The sequence below is a fragment of the Octodon degus genome, unplaced genomic scaffold (genome assembly GCF_000260255.1).
Source record: "Octodon degus isolate 3935 unplaced genomic scaffold, OctDeg1.0 scaffold00015, whole genome shotgun sequence".
NCBI lineage: Eukaryota > Metazoa > Chordata > Mammalia > Rodentia > Octodontidae > Octodon > Octodon degus.
Genome location: NW_004524591.1, coordinates 17,980,592 through 17,993,155, shown reverse-complemented (window position 1 = coordinate 17,993,155; position 12,564 = coordinate 17,980,592). Strand labels below are relative to the sequence as shown.

The window sequence follows — 12,564 nt, the reverse complement described above, 5'->3', positions numbered from 1 at the left end:
TCTCCCAAAATTGCCACCCCAAGGCCCAAGCACCCAACACATGAGACATTGGGAGACACTTGTAGCCACTCAGGGCCTCAGCACTGGTTTACAGGTGTCTCATCAGTGCGGCATTCAGTGCCCAGGACACAGCCGTGCGACATACACATGTAGAGTGAATGGCTCGCTGTGTCTCACTCACTCCATCTGGACTCATTCGTCTGCTGACATCTCTTTTGCCCCGGAGGGCAGGCTGAGGTTCTCAACACGAGTCAGGTGCACAACACAGTCTTTTGCTCAGAGAAATGTATTGAACATCTACTCAGTGCATAGCTGTATGCTGAGGAACCCAAAATAGCCTTGTCCTTCCACAACAGAGCATCTGGCTTATGGGGCAGTGTGGAAACATTAATCAAGTCTGATAGTAGCATATACAAAGTCACAGTGAAACCGGACAACTGTCACTGTTTGTCTTCCTCCCCCTGTTGTTTTTCTTTCTAGAAGTTACCACTTGTCATAATATACTGACTAATATATATTTGCTTTTGTCCTTATTAAGTCTTTCTAGAATGTAAGCCCCATGGTAGAAGAGATTTTCTCTTTTTTTGTTTGTTTGGTTCACTAATTATATTACCTGGCATACTGCATGGTACATAAGTGCTCAGTGAGGACTTTTTGGATTAAAAAATGGGTGGTTGGAAAAAAGAAGCTGAGAACCCCTGGGCTGCATTTGGATTGAAATGGGCTCTTTAGGAGAGGGTTGTACTTGAGTCCTCTGAAGGGTAGAGGAGAACAGAAGAAAATGAAGAAAGCAAGGAGGAGCTAGCAGGCGCATGATGTTGACCAGGAAGTTTTCAGTTCTGTTTCTTGAACTTGAACATGCTGTCCCCTCAACCGCTGTTCCCCTCACCCACTCTCCTTTGGTCCAGGTGGGAGCCATGGTGACGGTATTGGGGGCAGGCTACCTGCTGCACACATTCTTGGGGGTTGGCATTAGAACAGCAGAAAAAAAAATAACCAAGAATGTGGGCTCAGCTATGACTGCCCCGCTGTTCCAGGGATTAAAATTCAGTTCATGGGGTGTCCAGCCTGCTTTGCTTTTCTTCCCCAGAATTCTGGCAGTTTACCCACCTGTTCTTAACTCACTGAGAGTTTGGGGAATATAGGAAAGCAGGAAGAAATGAGCCAGTGCACCATCCAGAGCCGGGGCTGCCCTCCGATGCACTGCTCAGAGGGAGAGGCACAGGGCCGGAGCAGGACCCTGCCTTGGACCAAGCTCAGTCCAGGCCACAGCAAAGGTGGGACATGGGTGGCTGACTGAGGGCTGGGCCTGAAGGCGCAGGTGCCCTCTCATCACATGAGTCACACGTGCAGGTCCAGGGGCTCTGCTGTTGGGGGGGGAGCGCAGCACGCAGCCAGCACTGTCCCCAGTGGGCACAGGCTTGTGGGATAGAAGTGCCCCCGCTGTGGATGTGCATGTGGATGTGAGCGGGAGGCTGAGCTGTGGTTCTGGGGTGGGCCCAGCCCCTTTCCAGGTCATCCTTAGGGAGTGCAGCCCCACAGGAACTCCCACTGAAAGGCTCCACTTGGGTGGGAGGCGAGGTTCAGGCCTGCTGTAACAAAGCTAAACAAACACCACTTTTTTGGAAAAAATGCAAAACAGATGTATGTATATATATATATATATATATATATGTTTTATACCTTCAAATTATAAAATATTTGAACATTTAAAAATGTTTCAAATATTTTTAAAAAGGAAATAATCTGTGTGTCTACTTCTTTGTTTTTAGTGTCTCTAAGCCTTGGTTCCTCAGTTTCTTTTTTATAAAAACTTTTTTATTTTAAAATAGTTTTAGATTTACAGAAAAATTGCAAAGATAATACAGTTCTTATATATTCCCCCCTCCAGTTTGTCCATGTTATTAGCAGCTTACATTAAGTGCCTTTGTCACAGAGGATGAAACAAAGTGATGTGTTATTTACCAGTGCTCACACTTTCTTAGGATTTCATCAGTTTTCCCCTTTCATATTTTTCTGTTCCAGGGATCCTATTACATTTAGCCATTATATTTCTTCTGGCTTCTCTTGGCTGTCTCCATTCTGTTCCCTTTTTAAAAATTAGTCTATACTAGGGCCAGCCAAATAGTTCAGCAGATAGGGATGGAGGTTTAATCCCTGGGCCTGCAGTGCGGGCCCCGCCCCCGGCATACTGAGACAGCAATTGAGACTGGGCATGGTGGCGCGCACCTGTAATCCCAGTTCTTGGGAGGCTGTAAACAGGCAGATCACTATGAGTCTGATCTAGTAGTGAGGCCCTGAACACCCTGTAGAGCCATCCCCCCAAAAAAGAAATGAGTCTATACTGTCTACCCCAAATGGCTATTTCCCCCCAAAAGCTCCATTGATGTGCTTTGAAGACCCTAAAGTTCTACACCAATAGCTCTTTAGCTACATCAGGATTATAGATGTGGGACTTATTAAAATGTAGACTGCAGCCCCCACCACGATACACACAGGCTTACGTACTTACACACACACTCACTTTGTGGTTTCGAGAGGCCTACGGAAGGGCTGAGCACACAATGTGCTCCGAGAAGATGCTGCGACTGCCAGGGCTTGGGGGCAGGCACGCCACAAAACCACTGCCTTTGTGCAGGTTGGCCTTTGTATTTGTCCTGAGTGAGCCTGACATCTCCATCTCATTCTCTTCCTAGTAGAGCTTTTTAGAGGCAGAAATTTCCTGTTTACTGTATTTCTGCTCCCAAAACTCCTCAAAGATTAACTGCCTTGCAACCCAAAAGCATTCCGTTTTTTGACACCCAGATTTATGGCTCCTGGCTGGCGTGTCCACGACAGTCCTAGCAGGGAGGGCTAGGACTGCCTGCATTACTGTCCTCGCTCTGTTCCTGGCCCTGCAGGGTGCAGCAACGGGTTACTGGGCACCAGGAGCCAGTGCCCTCTTGAGACCGTTGGCATTTTCCTTATTCCTTTCCTTTGTCTCTAAGAGAAAATATCTTAACTGCATACATTTTTCCCCCAGATAATTTTAATATAGCATCTATTTGGGTGGCTGTTAAAAGTTTGGAGTTAAAAAAACATTGTATTTTTACAGCTGTAGAATCCAGTGTTTGAGTTGATTTCACAAGCAGCCATGGGTTTGCTTTCTGGCCCAGGTCCGCCACTGGTTGCTTTTGGAAAAACTGATCTTGGTCCTATGTCTAGGAAAGTGTACTGGCATTTTAATGTAAATATCAGGGGTTATTGGTTGCTCTGGCTAGCTGCATCTTCCCTTGAACAGTAACTGACGTTTGATGAATGATTCAGACACTTGCACCGTGAGAATTAAAAGTTGCTGATTGACTTGGAGTCTCTCTGTGCAAAGGCCAAATTCCTTCAGCCCTAGATTTTCTGTGATTGGCAGTTATATAAGGTTACAGGCTTGATCACAGGAGTCCTGTGTTATCAGTTGTTTTTCTTTTTTCTCTTTTTGGAGGGATGAGTGGGAGGAGGTACTGGAGGTTGAACCTAGACCTTTGTACTGAGCTATGTCCCTAGCCACCTGTGTTATTTTTCTGTTGCTGCTAAGACAAAATACCCAAAGCTCAAAATTAAGGAAGGGGAGGTTTATTTAGTTCACAATGTGCAGAGGTTTCGGTCTGTAATCAGCTGGCTCCAAGGCAGGGTGTTAGTAAGGTGAGGGGCAACAGCTCAAGGCAGCAGAAAACAACAAAAGCAGCAAGAGCACAAGGTGAGCGGGCCTGTTTTCCTCTCTTAGGTTGTAAACAGGCTTCCCCCACCTGGGGGAAGCATATCAGGCACACATCTCTTGCCCTCCTCTTGCACAGGCTCAGGGTGCTTACAAAGTAAGGCCCTAGCCACCTTGCCAGGTCACTTAGTTAAACTTCTCAACTCGACCCGATGTAGCAACCATAACACCCTTTTCTGTTATTTCTGAGACAGGCTCTCTCTACATGTATACATTGCCAGGTTGAACTCTAATTTAACAACTGCCCAACCTCAGGCTCCCTTCATGTAGGAATTACTGGCATCAGATGCCTGGCCAGCTTTTTAATACTTGATTACTTTTCTTGATTACTTTTCTTGATTTACTTTTTCTTGATTACTTTTCTTGATTACTTTTCTCTCCTTGTTAGGACAAAGTATCCAGCACCCAAAATTAAGGAAGGAAAGGTTTATGTAGCCCACAGTTTGTAGAGGTTTCAGTCCATACTCAGCTGTGTCCAAGGCAGAGTGGCACATGGCAGAGGGCAGCAGTTCATGGTGGAGGAAAACAGCAAAACAGCAGGAGCAAAAGAGAGTAGTGGCAACAATGGCTACAGAGAGCAAGTCGGTCTCCCTTCTGTTACATTCAGTCTATCTATCCAGCCCCAGGCTGGATGTACTGCTCACACCCGTAATCTCAGCACTGGATCATGAATTAATCACAACCTCTAAAAGTCTGCCCTATGACTGCATGAGAATTTGAGCAGACAACTAGACACAAACCATAACACTCTCCCAGTCATTTAGGAGGCAGAGGCAGATGGATTGCAAGTTTGAGGCCAGTTTGGACAACTTAGGCCCTATCTCAAAGTAAAATAATGAAAAGAGATGGGGAAACAGCACAGTACTCCCTAGGTTTAGTGTCCAGCCCACACACTACTGTGCGTCACCTAACCTGAGATTACTAAGCTGTTCTGGGTGTTTCTGGAAGGCTGGTCCTGATAGGAGCCAGAGCAGCACTACCAGGGATCATCATAGAAGTCCAGATCTGGCCCCGCGCAGGCCGCCTGGCCTGCAGTCCAAGTGGCAGTTCCCTGGAAGACTGATGCATACTCCAGTTTGACCGCCGTTGTATACTTGCACAGTGTAGAACCCTTCCTGAGTGATCCTTCTATACCACCCCCCTTTCTCTTTCAGTCACTGAACAACATGTTTTATTTGTTCAACTACTATTTAGTGACTAGGCTCTGAGTGAGGTGCTGATTCAGACGTGAATAGCCGAGGGTCTTGTCCTTAGGGAACTTAACACAGCTGTGGTTCTTAGGCCCAGCTACCCATTGTAATCACTCTGTGGGACTTTCACCTCTGATCAGTTACATCAGATTTGTCTGGGGCTATGCTGAGGCTCACTAGGATGTAAAGGCCCTCAGGTTGGAGTAAATGAAGGGGAAGTACCCATAGAGCCTTTCTCAAAGTCTTCTTGGAAGGAAGTAAAAGCATGGTTTGATATGGATTCACAAGCTCTGTCAAAGCAATTTGTGGAGGACAATCTCAGAAGTGAATTTTTCTTCAATGCATATAATTCATCCCATGCCCCTGTGCTTTAACTCCCCATGGCACTGGGTAGCCGAGGACACACGAAGTAGCTGACTGCTCTTGAGTCCCAGAGTGAAGTGCTTTTTGTGGCTTTGTCCTGAGGACTATGCAGATGCCTGGAACTCTCTTTAGGAGCAGCAGCTTGGGCGGTGGGGGGCAGCCCACTACCTCCTGGAGCCATGCTACCTGCAGCCATGCTAGCAATCAGTTTTCCTCCCAGAGATTCTGGGTCTTTCCATACTTTGCATAAAAGGGGTTCTGTGTTGTTTATGTTTTGTAAGAAGAAAACAGGCTGCTTACTTAACAAATCATTCTTTATTCATGACTCCGCCTTCAACTCAGAAGGTCAGGTGGGGAGACTTAATGTGAAATATTAGCTGTCTTTGCCAATTGCTATCCCTGGTTACTGCTGTAAGCCAGGAATAGAAGTGAGCTGTTTTCAGTGGCAGATCAAAATTTAGTGCTGTGTTGATGGTCCAGAATGAAGATTTTTTGACACAGTGAGTAAAATACATGCCAGTGCATTTCTGGTTGTGATTTAGCTGACCAAGTAATTATAATTATATTATTTTTACTCCTGGAGATCATTACGCTGAATGAAAAATGCTTCAGCATCCAGACTGTGAAAATGTAGATAGTGAACCGTATTTAACAAAATTATTATTTTCCTGGACTGTGAAACAGCTTTATGAGCATAGGCAAGCTAGAATATGGTGTTACCATTTAAAATTAAATGAAAATGTGGAAATGTTTTTGGTTTAAAAATACACTTGGTTGTCAGTTATTATATGTTGCCTTCTGTGACCCTCTCCTGTCCTTCAAACCCTCACAGTGTAACAGAGAAACACTACTAGCACAAAACAGTTCACCTAAACCTGAGGGTATAGATATTCTACAAGGACACTGAGGAAGGTGGCCATGGGGAACAGACCAGGGAAGCTTACCCTGTTTGCATGAAGAGCAGTGAACACCCTTTTGCACTGAACTGTCTTTTAATAGTGGTGCAGGTTTGATCCAATCTCTGGATCACTGTGCTGAGTTCCTGGCAGCTATTTCCCTGGGTTCTGATGAGGAAGGTGCCAGAACAGCTTCACTCGTCTTCTCACCCCTACGTGTAAAACGCACACAGTTCGTAAGGGTCAAAGATGATATAAATATCCACTGAGCCAAATCATGTTCTCATTGTCACCCTTTCCTTCCTCCCTGCCTTTAATATATAAAAGAAAGCAGAGACTGCTGTTTGCAGCACTCTGAATTCTTTAAGTGAGGAAGTATTCTAAGGAGGCCAAGTATAAAATCAGTGTTGTCTTGTCATCATCACTACTTTTTTTGTACAATAAAATGATGAAATTATCCTGTTGTACAATGCAATTTTAAAATCCCGAAGTTTATCCTAGGTTTCATTTGTAGGCATTGGACTAAATATGAAATGTAAACTTGAAAAAAAAAAAACTATAGTCAAATAGATTTAACCTATACTTATAAGAAGTAGAAATCTCTAGGTGATTATCTTTTGTCTTCCTAGAGACCTTTTTCCTAAACTGTGCAGGTCCCTTGTCTTTGCACTTGATTAATGAATATTTTGCCCACTAAAATTGGCCATTAATTATTTCCTTGGCTTGCAGCAATAATTACATCTTTCAAGTAAAATCTAATTAGCATAATAAGCAGAAAACACCCTGCCAGGTGATGGGAGATTATGGAGAACTAGCTAGAGGTAAGTGGTTCACCATGTGGCAGTCGGCAGTTGTTGTCTCCAGCAGGATACCAACAACTACATTTACAGAAAATAAACTAAGTCACCCTAGAAGAGAAATTTAGATGAAGTGTTCTATGGGTGCTCTTGTTAGATCATGCTACTAATGACATACAATCGATACCATTTCATAATTATGAGTTCTGTTACTTTCTGTTCATTTATTGCTTCTTTTGGTGATCACAATTACTTCTTAGCTGAGCACCAAGAGAGGTAGGGTACTGGCACTGGAAAAGCAAAAACACTTTAAATGTAATTTGTCTTTTTACTACATGAGAGTATGAAGGTAAAGTCCACTGTGTAGGTTCATGAGATGCTCTAGAGGGGAAGTAACCTTTGCAGTGAACTTGCGGGGTTGATTCTAAGGATGATCACAAAGAAGTAGATGAGGAGAAAGTGTGGACACAGCATGCCAAAAGGTGAGTCCCTCAGCAGCAGAAGACAGTTGAGTTCAGGGTTTCTTATGGGAGTCTGGCAGGCCAAGGAAGTTGGAGGCAACAGCAGGATGTCGAAGGAACAGGAAAGGTGATGCTGTCACCAGACTCTCGAGAGAAGAGAAGCTTGGAAGAGGGGCTACTGTCAGAATTGTGGTCTGAGGAGAGCCACTGCCCCCACCGTCCCAGGTTGGGAGGGGTGGAGCAGACCCCTGACCCCTGCTCCTCTCCCTGTGCCAGCCTCGGTGCTTCCCAGGGTGCAGCACAGCCAGAGCCACAGCAAGAGCATCCTGCTGAAACACACTTTGCATCAGAAAAGGGCAGAAAGGGGCAAACATGGTAATCCAGACAGACGGTATGAGGAGCAGGCAAGGCATGTGCAGAAGGGCTGGGAGGTGCTCAGTACAGGGCTGGGTGGAGAACCGTTCAGGGATGGACTCAGTGTGAGGGACCAAATGATAAACGATTCTCTGTATTTTACCTAAGAGTTTTGTTTATGTAATAAAGAGCCATATGTAGGTCTTAATACATGATATTAAGTTTTAATTTAGCAATTTCACATTTTAAAAAATCAACATTTGGGACTTGCTAGTAAGTCATAAAATCAATTTAATGGGCTGTCTAGCACTTTTTCAAAAAACTCAATGATATTGTCAGAGTATATGGCTTACAGTGAAGTTAAGAAAAGGGTTTTTTGAGAATTTTTTTTAACATACTTTGTGCAGGGTCTCAATATACAGCTCCAACTTATAGTTATGCTCCTGTTTTCAAGCCTCCCAGTGCTTTGATTATAGGTATGGTCACCCTACCCGGTCTCACTGGCCCACTCAGTATGCCTGGGGGCGGGGCCAGCATGGCATGTGGTGCCAGGAATCGAACCCCTGTCCCTGCGCTTCCCTAAGCAGGTGCTTAGTCCTCTGAGCTATCTTGCCGGCCCTGAGAATTCTATATTTGTGTCTGTGGAATATAGTGTACTAGTTACAATTTAAATGGATGTCCTTGTGCAGGGTACACTGAAAATGTTGAAAACACTCTGAGCTAGATCACTGGCAAATCATGAAGGGATCTAAAGGTAAGAGACAGTGATAGTTGCAGATGTTCAGCAACCAGCGTATTCTTTCTTAAAGTCTGTGTTGTCTTTGCATTAATTCCCAAAGCTACAACGCAAAAATATTATTGTTCAGTATGTTTTTTTTTTTAAATTTTATTTATGTGTGTGTGTGTGTGGCCAGCTCAGCCCACCAGGGGGCAGGGCTGGCTGGCATGTGGTGCTGGGGGATTGAACTGTGGTCCCTGTGCTTTGCTGAGCTTGTTCTAAGTAGGTGCTTTAGACCACTGAGCCATCTCACCAGCCCTGTTCAGTATGTTAATGATTCATGTTTAGAGTTTTAAACCTCATGTCAAGTCAGCCAAGAAAATCCATCAGAGTTTTTGCATCTCATTTTCTTTTTCTTTCTTTCTTTCTTTTTTTTTTTTTTTCAGAATCAGGGATTGAATTCTAGCCCTTGCGCTTGCCAGGGAAGCGCTTATTCCACTGAGCCATCTCCCCAGCCCGTTGCATCCCATTTTCTAAATTTCAAGTGATAGTAACACTTCCCAAATTCTAAAGGTCTCCTGAATGCCTCTGAGAAATCTGAGGTCATACACTTACTTTGATGGTGTCAGTTTTATTTATACATAAGACAGTTTCAAGTTTGACTCAAATGAGTGATAAAATCACTTAGATTTGTCTTTGTTTTTAAATGGAGGCTTCTTCCTTTTGCATAAGAAGTCTGTCAAAATAAAAAAAGAAGTCTGTCAGTTGATGCTATTATTCCTTGTGAGTTAGAATGACTTTTAATAAACTCCACTGAAAGCTAGCCAGAAAGTTTTCTGTTGCCACTGAGAAGACACCTGGTCCTTTGGAAGCACCTTTAGAGAACTCTCTGATAGAGGTCCATGCCTGGTGGCAGGGCCAGCTAGGCAAATTCTTCCCCCGGTATGTGTGCACATTTTCCCTGAGCTCCAGTTTGCAGAGGAAAATGAAATTTAAATTCTTCACACAGATCATTTGGGTCATTATCTTAGTGTAAAGTTTAAGCCTTCTCTTTCCCACAGGATACTTACCAGGAAATTTAATGGGTAAATACGTGGCTGCATGGCTTGCTCTGTTATAGAGAGCGTAACTTGCACCCTCCCTGATCTTGGCAACTAGAGATCTGCTGGGGAGTTTACGCTGGAATCGCTCAGTGAAAATGTGTGATGCTTGCCCCTAGCTTGTGGGAAGGAAGCAGTACAGTGTCATTATCTTCTTTTCACAGGTAAGGAAACTGGCTTCCCCAAAATGGTAAGAAGATTCAGAATCAGGACAAAAATCTCCAGTAAAAAGATCTGTCATTCTCTAAAGCGCCTGCTTAGACACACTCAGGGACCAGGGTTTGGGGCACAGGGACCAGGGACCAGGGTTTGGGACACACTGAGATGGCAATTGAGACTGGGCCTAGTGGTGTACACCTGTAAGCACTTGGGAGGCTAAAAACAGGAGGATCACTATGAGTCCAATCTGTGTAAGACCCTGTAGTCCCTGTACTAAAAATACATTTTTTAAAAAAATCTGTCATTCTAAGTAGAAATGGTTTGGGAGACTTGGGTATATTTAACTATGTTTAAGCCAACGTAATAGGCTCTGATTTTCATCCACATTTGTCTTTATCTTTCATTTTATGTCTTGTAACGCATTCCAGTGCTACCTGTGAAGCAGTTTTTGTTTTTGCTTTATTTAAAAAACAAACCCCTCCTGGAGAATGTTGATTAGGAGATATCACTGTGCCTTTCTTTCTCTCAGGTTTGCTGTGAACCTAAAACTACTCTAAATTTTTCTAAAGGTGTCGAAGAAAAAGTGCATATTGGTACACTTCCCCATCCAGCTGGTGAACTGGTTCACCTCTGCTGGTTCCTGACACCTTGACACCGCAGCCAGAACTAACCAGCTGCATGAACAAGCTCAGACTCCAGAAATGATTTTGTGCCTATGCAAACACCAGTATAAAACATTGTTGGGAACATTGGGAACGCTGTCCCCTCGGCTGCTTCGGAAGCAGTGAGGCTGCTGAGCCTCGTCATCAGGGTTGGATAGCACTCAAAGAACTGGGGGTATGCAAAGCAGGAATATGTATGAGGCACTCTGTTTCTGGGATAGATAAGGTCATGTTGAGCCATATAAGAACAAACATTTTCCAGTTGGCAAGATAGCGCAGTAGACTAAGCACTTGCTTTGGCAAGCACAGGGACTAGGATTTGATCCCCAGTCCCACATGCTGTGCTGGCCCCTCCCCTGTGGCGAGCTGAGCCGGCCACCAAGGCCGGGTGTGGTGGTGCACACCTGGAGTCCCAGCTCTGAGGAGGCTGGAAACAGGAGGATCACTATGAGTCTGAGCTGCGTAATGAGATTCTGTACCAAACACATAAAATGAAGGAAAAAAAAAAACCCACAACATTTTCTGTGTTAACATACAATGTTTACTTCAGCTGTGCTGTGACATACTCATGTTCAGTTATTGAAAAGATATAATAAAATCACTTGTAAAAATTGAAACACTACGCCCCTTGGCAGTTGAACTTGAGAGTGTGGACACTGAGCAGTGTCAGGGTTCAGCGCTGGGAAGCCAGCAAGTCATTCCTGCTCAGAAGGCTCTGGGTGAGGCGAGATGGCGTGCACTTTGAAGCTGGATAACCTCTGGCCTCATCTCCCAGCTGTGTGACTTGGGTCTTCCCTAAGCTTTACATTTTCTTCTGGGAAAAAGATAGGGGTGCTAGCTGCATCTCCCGCCCAGTGGGTCGTGAGAGCTGCACATGGGAAGCAGCTCATTCTGGACTAGCTGTCGTGGGCGCTAGTGACAGCGATGGCTGCCTTATCTCTTTACTGCTATGTGAGAGCCACTGCTGGCTTGTGAATGTGATCATCAGTATAAACACTGGATGCTTTCAGACCTGACTGCCTGGAACAATAATAGTACTAACTAAGATTTATTAAGGATTTTAGCTGTGTACCCACCACTATGCTCTTATCTCTTTTAAGCCCCTTAATAGCCCTATAATGTGTGGGAGCCATGAGTCACTGTCGTCCATATCAGAGCACTGAGACTTGGCCTGAGACTCTTCCTCAAGTCAGTGAGGAAGTAGCAGTAACCACTATGTACTGTTGCTTATCCAAAGAAATGAAAGATTTTTTTTTTTTTTTAAAGCATCAGAAAAACCCAAGTTGTTTCTCTGAAGTAACTTTGATAGTAGCCAAGATTGCTAAGTGCCATCTGCCAGGGCCCTATAATGAAGTGGGGCCTGAGGCTTCCAGGTTTCCAAACCCACTACGTCAGTGAGATCAAACTGAGCCCCAGCTCAGCGTTTGCCCCTACTCATTAGCAAGCAGAATGAACACACACCCTTCGCAGAGTCAGGAGCCCTAAATCCCAACCAGCACGTAACTTCTGTGACCCGTCGGCCCATCACTGGGCTCCTGGCTGCAGTCTGGGCACAGAGACATCACGCACAGGCCCCTCAGCAGGAAGGCAGGGCTCCTCAGTCAGACCAAGCCTGCGCCCAGGGAAGGGTGACAGATTCGAGCTTGGTGTCTAGTAACTTGGGGAGGCCCATCACATGGCCCTGTGTTCAGATGTTCAGCTCTTCTCTCTGTGGCCTTTTAAGAAAGCAGTGATCTTCACTCCATGGGTGAGGAGAAGTAATAAATGCAGTACCTGTTACCAAACCCTGGGTGGAACTAGTTTCCAAAATGCAAAACTAATGTGCTTAGTTATTACTTGATTTGTTACTGAGTTAAATAATAACAGCACTGGAAAACCATACAGGTTCAGGCCAGTCTTACAGAAAACTGAGCCCCAGAGCTCAAGTAATGTGGCCTTATTAAATTTAGGAACACACTGAGAAAACACCAGTGAACAGAGAGGTCTTGTCAGAATGCCCTTGCTGAATACAGAAAAGTTTCCTCTTTATTCAAGATTTGTTTATGACTTTGTTTTTATTTATTTTTTTAAATTTTATTTGTGCGTGTGTGTGTGTGTGTGTGTGTGTGTGTGTGTG

The 12,564-nt window shown here is 44.5% G+C and overlaps 1 protein-coding gene across 1 annotated transcript in view; it reads left to right on the top strand.

The window, feature by feature from the left end:
- The first annotated feature begins 5,783 nt into the window (after positions 1 to 5,783).
- Jazf1 (JAZF zinc finger 1) overlaps positions 5,784 to 12,564 on the top strand; it is a 177,714-nt gene continuing 170,933 nt past the window's right edge. The window contains exon 1 of the mRNA XM_004626503.2: positions 5,784 to 5,801. The gene's annotated coding sequence lies outside the window, so the exon portion shown is untranslated. The remainder of the gene's footprint in view (positions 5,802 to 12,564) is intronic.